Source organism: Octodon degus, unplaced genomic scaffold (genome assembly GCF_000260255.1).
Source record: "Octodon degus isolate 3935 unplaced genomic scaffold, OctDeg1.0 scaffold00211, whole genome shotgun sequence".
NCBI classification, from domain to species: Eukaryota; Metazoa; Chordata; class Mammalia; order Rodentia; family Octodontidae; genus Octodon; species Octodon degus.
The window spans coordinates 3,618,545-3,625,997 of record NW_004524787.1 but is presented as its reverse complement, the minus strand read 5'-3'; the positions used below and the strand labels follow the sequence as shown (position 1 = coordinate 3,625,997).

The following is a 7,453-nucleotide window of genomic DNA, read 5'->3' as shown; positions in this document are numbered from 1 at the left end:
TGTGTGTGTGTGTGTGTGTGTGCGTGCGTGCGCGTGCACATGTGCACATGCTTAGTCAAGCTTTCCGAAAAGAACCTGTTCTAGGCCAAGTCCACACTGCTTCCTTTCCCCATGCAATTCATGTCAAATCAGTTTCCTTGCTTGTCATGGAAATTGTCATGTTGCCACTTCTGGTTCCAATGCAATCATAGGGTCATTTCATTTTTGTCTAAGATCTGTCACCATTACAGATGATCACAGGAGTTAAAAATAGTACATGGAAGTGAACAAGAAGGAGCCTTCTCTTCTACATCCTTCAACCTTCCAAGTCCATAGTCAAAACTTAAGCATTTTCCTCATCCCTAGATACTATCTTCAAATGGTTTGTGAAAGGAGTAGCTATATTTTTCTTCTTTGTTATGCTTGCAAACCTCTGAAAAAGGAACCACACGCAGTTGAAACCCCAGCTTCCTTCATGAAACAAATGTGTCCCTGCCAATAAGTGATTTCACAGTAAAGTGTAGCAAAAAGTTTCTGGATAGCTAAAAAAATGGATTTCTAACATGGTATTTGTCTTAGGGGAGAGCTGTTCAGGAAAAGAAGAGGTGAAAAAGGAGGAATGTCTTAAGAGAGGAATGCTATGAAGTTTCTCTAAGAAAGCTTTTCAACTTTTGGCCCATTGAATTATAGACCCAGAAGGTAGCCCATGGAGGAAAACATTCTTATGTTCAGATAGACATTAAAAATGCTTTATTTGAAAAATAAAACAATTATAATGGCTCTCCTAAAGTGTGATGAATTTTAAGACTTATGTTTGGTGATAGTTCATTATAAGCAGTGCTTCAATTTCCCCCTTTGAGTAATTTCTGAGAAATAAATAAGTTTTTCTTTATCAAAAGAAAAAATGCTTTATTTTATAGCACTATCCTGATGATTTGTAGTGAACATTAAAATATTTTTTAAAATTTTATTTAAGAAGCAAAAACAGTTTCATAACAAGATAATAGGAGAGTAACAATGCTTCATACATTGCATATTGTTAACTCTAAGTTAGTTGCTCAGAGTTTAAAATATAAGCATTTAATTATCCAAACAATACTAGCACAAAGCTTTCTTTTCAGTGAACTAAGAGAAATTAGTAGTATAAATACCATATATATTTTTTTCTTTTCCTTTTTTTATCTTTTCTCCATCCAAATTTCTATTTCTCTTTGAGCAGTTTCTTCCCATGTCAGCATATCTATTATACTTTTTGGATATTATTTTATATTTACACATGTGAGTCTGATTTATTTGCAACATTAAAATATTAAAGTCTCTAAAACTCTTGCAATAAAGTAACTGTATAACTTTGCAGAACCAATTCCAAAATTCACTTACACTCTGATTCTGTATTTTGCACTTCTCCTCCAGCTCCAGCCCTTCTCATAAAGAAAAACCATTCCATATTTGCTACAACTTCGCACACCCTATAGCATTTTGTGATCCAAAGCTTGATTTTTCTTTAGCGTATGCCTGTAGTGTATAATAGTTATGCTTGTTTGAGGAACATGGTACATGAATACATGTTTTAATCATTTTTGACCCCTTATTTCCCATTTCCCTTACCCTTCTGTTATAGTTTGATATTTTTTACAAAGTCCTGGGTGACATTTGGCTCAAAGCCCCAAAGTTAATCAATGAATGGAAAAATAAATCAAGAGAAAAAGCTAATGAAAAATAAACCATTCAGTAAGCATTTATTGAATATTTTGTTAAATCAAAATAATGGGCTACAATGCTATTATGGGCTACTGGGCTCTTTTAGAATATTTTGCTGAGTTTACACACCTATAATATTCAATAACGGAACTTAGAAAAAATGGGGTATACCGATGAATGTCCATTTTGTATTTGTGTATTCCAAGTGGTTAGGATAGATATATAGTTGCATTCTCTTAATGAATAGAATGATTTGTTCTAATGGTGTTTGTAAATAGGATCACAAGTCCACTTCTTGTACAGCAATTAACCACTAAGAAGAATATATGCAGTGTATTATTTGTTGAAACTGTACTTCCGATTGGATTTGAAACTGTCTCATTGCTATCTGTTTATCAATAAAACTTTGAAAAAAAAACAAAAAACAAAAAACAAAATAATGGGCTATACTAGGGGATGCAGCAGTCAAGGAAAGAGTTTTACCTTCTAGAAGCTCACATGTAATGAAGAATTCAAGAATACCCCACTGAAAAATATCAATAACATTCTAAAAGGTTATATTGTATGGTAAGAGATATAGTAGCACATACCAGGACCCAGGCAAGGAGGTTTTTTTTTTGTAAATGAAGAAAGAAAAAGCATAGCTTAACTTTTAAAAAAAATCCCCAGAGAGGCTGAACTTTGGTGGGACCAGGAAATATGGAGAAGAACTGGGCAGGCATGGAGAAACAGGGTTGTTCTGAGAAGGATAAAAGGAAGGAGGAAAAAGGAGATGAGTAAGGTCAAAGTTTGTTCAGAAGGTAAGAATTAGTGACAAGAAAGTAGATTTCTGTGTCCTTCTTTGTCACATAAGCCACAGTACTTTTGTCAGAATTATGGTGTTCTGACTGTTAGACTGGAAAAGAAATGTGAAGGAAGAAAACAATCAAAAAAGTTCTAGAACACCTGTGTCCCCATATTATTATTCTTTTTCAAGATCATTATGTGCTTCTCAGTGTTCTCAGTGTGTATAGACTCAGCCCAGGACTGAAGCTCAGAGGCCTGCCTCACTCCCCCCCCCAACACCCTCAGATGCAACGCCTTGATTCCCTCAAAATCTCAGAAATATAATTTGGAAAAAGTTTGGTTTTGCATGAACATTCTGATATCCAGCAATCAGTCTATTTCTTGTGTCCAACCTGCCCCAGTTTGGAGCTGCTAGGCATGTGCCGCACTTGGGGTATTTGACAAACTGACACTCTACCACATGGAGTGTCCAACTCAGCTTGTCAAATACACGGAGCGTGGCACTGCAGGACATCAGGTCAAGGGCTTCTGTAGGATGGTGAAATTTTCCTGGGAGATATCCTGGAAGGAAAGAAAAGGAGAAGCAGTGATGAAGTATACTCTGTGCCTTGGAGAACTTGCAGAGCTTAAAAGATCACCTAAAATGCAGAGAAGCAAGCAAAATAGGCATAAGGCCCCTAACCAGCAGAGACACCCTAAGTGCTCATTTGGGTTCCTATGGCCTGAGTAGCTGCAGCATTTCCAGGGATTTCAAGGTTCAGTGGGTTTCTCTGTGCAACAGAGAGGGGATAATTTGGTCATCATTCTTCCTGCATGATCTGTAGAAAAGACCAGACTCCACAGTCAGTGTCCTTGTTCCCTCTTCTTCCCAGTTCTCCCAAGCTATCTTCCCATAGTGTTGTGATTATGTACCATAGACTTTTAAGTTAAACATTGACTTGAATGCTATCTCTACCATTAACTAGTTGGACAACCCTAGATAAACTATTATACCTCTGTGACCTATAATTTTCCACAGCCTCACAAAATATGTATAAAGAGCTAGATGTGGTGCTGTAATCCATACTCTGAGAGGCTGAAGCAAGAGGATCACAAGTTTCAAACCAGCCTAGACAATTTAGCAACTTAGTGAGACTCTGGATTAGTATTAAAAAACGATAAGGATGTAGCTCAGTGCAGGGGCGCTGGATTCAATCACCACTACCACAAAAATGTGTATAGTATTGACCGCTTAAATTTTTGTGAGAATGACGTGAGATAATGCATATAAAGGCCTTAGTTTAGTATTCCATATACCACAAATGTTTTAAAATGATGGCTATGCTAGCAGAAGTAAAATAGGAGCTACTAGAATTTGATTATACGGAATTGGGACTGAAATAACAGAAATTTATTGCGTGCTCATCTCTGTCTAATATGATCTCCTTATCCCATAAGGGTCTGAGAATGGAAGTAATAATCTTACTCATTCAAGACTTTAAATGAATAACTAAAGGTTCATTTTGGGAAGAAAAGCTAGTTAAAGACACACTTTGCAAAATTGTTTTCAGTTAGAAATTATATCTTATATCACCCCCATTTTGCCTTCCAGCTTTCCTTGCTTTGGTCCTTTTTTGCCTCCCTGCTTTGTACATAACTCTGGGAAAAGGCAGAAATGCAGCACTAAAGAGAAAAGAGGAGGTAATGGAGTTTGCAGATAGCACTGGTGTCCTTGAACTCATAACCATCAGATAATAAAGATGCTTCCAGGACCAAAGTCAGGCCTAAAACTTCTTCCAGAGTTGATAATATCTAGATCGTAGCACTTAAAATTCCAGGTTGTTAAGTTTCAATCTTATACCACTCTTAACTCTGGCAGTTTATTTGTGAGAAATATCTGATCTATATTAAATCGTGGCATGAAAAATAGAAATACTGGACCATAGATATAGCTCAGCAACACAAGCACCTGCCTTGCAAGAACAAGATCCTAGCTTGAGTCAGAAAAAGTTTAAAAAGAAAAACAATTCATGGGAAAGTTTTATAATCTAAGAAATCTTTAAAAAAAATAGAAATATTCTAAGTTTACTGGGAATGTAAAACTTTCCAATGATGTGCTTTATGTTTGTTGGTTTGGTTTGTTTTTTGGTACCAGGAATCAAACTCAGGACCTTGTGCTTGTCAGTCAAGCACTTGTATTGATGAGTCATATTCCATATTCCCAGTTCTCCCATGAGATTTTTCAGCAAAAAACAATCTGTGTGTTTTTCTCAACTCTTTTAGTTAACTATATAAGGATGACATGCCCTCCAATTTTCATATCAGGGAGTGACTTCAAAATTAAGGATCTCAACTGTCCTTTTCACCTCCTCACTTCTCTGTCTATACAGTCTACCTTAAGCCAATGTGAAGTGTGATTCTCAGCTAAAGCAGCATCCATAGTCATTATATCAACTATAATAGAAAGAATCCAACAAATTTGTGTCTTAATGAGGTATTAACCAACAACTAGCCAATGACGGCTAGGGCAAGATTTTCTTTGAACTTCACTTGTCTTCTCTAGAATTGGGGACAAGATGACTTACCTGGAAGGGTTGTTGGAAATTTCTGAGCTTTCCAGACACTCTTACATAGGAGTTTGAGGAGACTTTGCTTCAGCCTCTGAAGCTGTGAATGGAAGCTAACCAAGGAAGCTCATTAATGAGTTTGAGTTGTGATGGCAGGAGAAAGAAACAGACTGATAGGTTCCCTCTGTGATCATTGCTTTTTAAAAAAAATTTGATGGAACTGGGGATTGAACTCAGGCCCCTGCGCTTGCCAGGGAAGTGCTTATTCCCCTGAGCCATCTCCCTGGCCCTCAATCATTGCTTTCAGAGCCCACTGGCTTCAGGAAGAAGACCTAGATAACCTGGTGCTATATATGACCTTTTGGTTGTCCTTCCTGGTGTCATTCACCTGAAGAAGATGGGATGCTTTGTATACCGTGTTGCCCCAGTGTTAAATGAGGGATTCAGAGCCTGAGCTGAAAGTACATTGCTTTTATTTCCACTTTTGCTGTTTAGTCTATACCTATCTAATGGACTATATGTAGCAAAAGAAGATTCGGTCGGGAAAGGTTAGCATGATGCATAGGAAAAAGAAGTGAAAACTAGACTCTTAAAGATTTTTCTGTTGGTCCATTAAAGTATCTGAAATGTCACCATTTGTCTTATCTGTAATATAATCCTCCTTTAGAGAGCTCCACAAAGTCACTATTTTTGAGGCAAAGGATAGGCCTCAAAGTTTTGTAGCAAAGAATTGGAGAGAATCAGCTTGGAGATAAAGGTGTAAACAAACATCTGGGGAATTTCTTTACGCACAATAAACCAATGATAGGAAAAGCGAATTGAGAAAAAATAATCATCAGAACCATGGTTAAAAATAGAGATTGGCTACAGATTAAGGAGAATAAACTAGGACAATTTTAAGGAAATTCCTGTCTCTTAGTGTTTTGGTTCTCCTAGGATAGAACAGAAAGAGCATTGGGCTGGGACTCCCAAGTCAGTTCGGCCACAGTTTCATTGAATGATATGTAGAAAAGTTGCTTCTTCTCTCTGGACTTCAATGTCTCCCATTTGAAAATGTTTTCTAAAGGTCCATTCAATTGTGCAATGTTAGCAGTCAAGTGTAAGACTAGAAAAAGAAGAGTTTTTCAGCTTTGAATCATACATCTCAGAGAAAAATACACATATTACCACCAACATTCCTCCCGAGTGTTAAGCCCTGCCTAGAGGTATATATTCAATGATCACTCTCCTAGCCTTTTTCAATGGAGAGATGATAACTATCAAAATGAAAAATATAAAATCTAAGTCTTGGGGCCGGCAAGATGTCTCATCAGTCTAAAGCACCTGCTTAGGCAAACTTAGGCAGGCTCAGAAGACCCAGGTTCGATCCCAGCCCCACATTCCTCACCAGCCCTGCCCTCAGGGCAGGCTGAACTGGCAAAAAAAAAAAACACCTAAGTGTTTAGACAGCTTCAGCTCATCCAGCTCTTCCTCTCTTTGGAAAAGAAAAAACTCAACACTGAATCTTTCTCTTCTTATTCTTTGCAAAAAAGAAACAAACACTGTCCTACACTGCAGAAAAGACTGTTGGTTCTAAAGACCAGGAAAATTACAAAATAAGGGCTGCTACTCAAAGTTCCTGACTCCTGAGTCTAAAGAAAATTTTATTGTCTTCTGAGTAAACATCCTCCTTTATTAAAAACTACTATCCCACTTTCTCTCAACTACTAGAAACCTCAAGGTGGAAAAACAGCAGGAAACTTCATCTGCCTCATCCTTGAACCTGAATCCTTGATGAGGATCTGAGAAGAATGGGATGAGCAGATCCAAGTCACCTTGGTTACTATAGATAATGCCCCAGCTTGAGAATCTAAGAACAGAGCAAATGAATGTCATACCTGCTAGTGGAGTGGTGCCTTGTTCTTGGAGGGTCATGGGCTCCCTGGTGCCGAGCCAAATTGTAGAGGCCAGAGAGAACTGAGCTTTATGTGTGAGCAGAAAGGTCATGTGTCTTGTAGGGTCCTTGGTGTCCTGAAGAGGAAACAGAAATGAGGAAGATAAGGCTGAGGTTAGCCAACGGAAATCTGGGTACAAAATGACAAAATAGGGCTGTTGTGAAAGGGCTTGCTACTGCAGCAATAGTCCCCACTACCCTACCCCACCCACTCTCACCCAACCTCCAACAGACACTGGCTACCCATGCTGCAGAGAGGGAAAGCAGACAGCATGGGCTCTGTTCAAGTTTCCCCTGAGTTACATGGGATCCAGGAATATCAGAGCTGTGCCAGTATCTAATCAAAATTCTTGTTACCATAACTGACAAACTGAGCCAATGACAGATTAAATGAAATAACCAACATCTCAAAGCAAGGTAGTGGCAAAGCTACAAATTGATCCCATTTCTATCAACTCTAAATCATGTGTTTTCTCATTCTACCAGAATAACGTATGGACCTAGGTAC

General features: G+C 38.1%; 1 long non-coding RNA gene across 1 annotated transcript; it reads right to left on the bottom strand.

Moving 5' to 3' along the window:
* Positions 1-2,108: 2,108 nt before the first annotated feature.
* LOC111813673 lies at positions 2,109-5,208 on the bottom strand. The gene is made up of 2 exons (XR_002818866.1): positions 5,031-5,208; positions 2,109-3,027 (listed from the first exon to the last, which is right to left on the bottom strand). It is a non-coding gene; the product is annotated as an uncharacterized LOC111813673 (long non-coding RNA).
* Between the last annotated feature and the right edge of the window lie 2,245 nt (positions 5,209-7,453).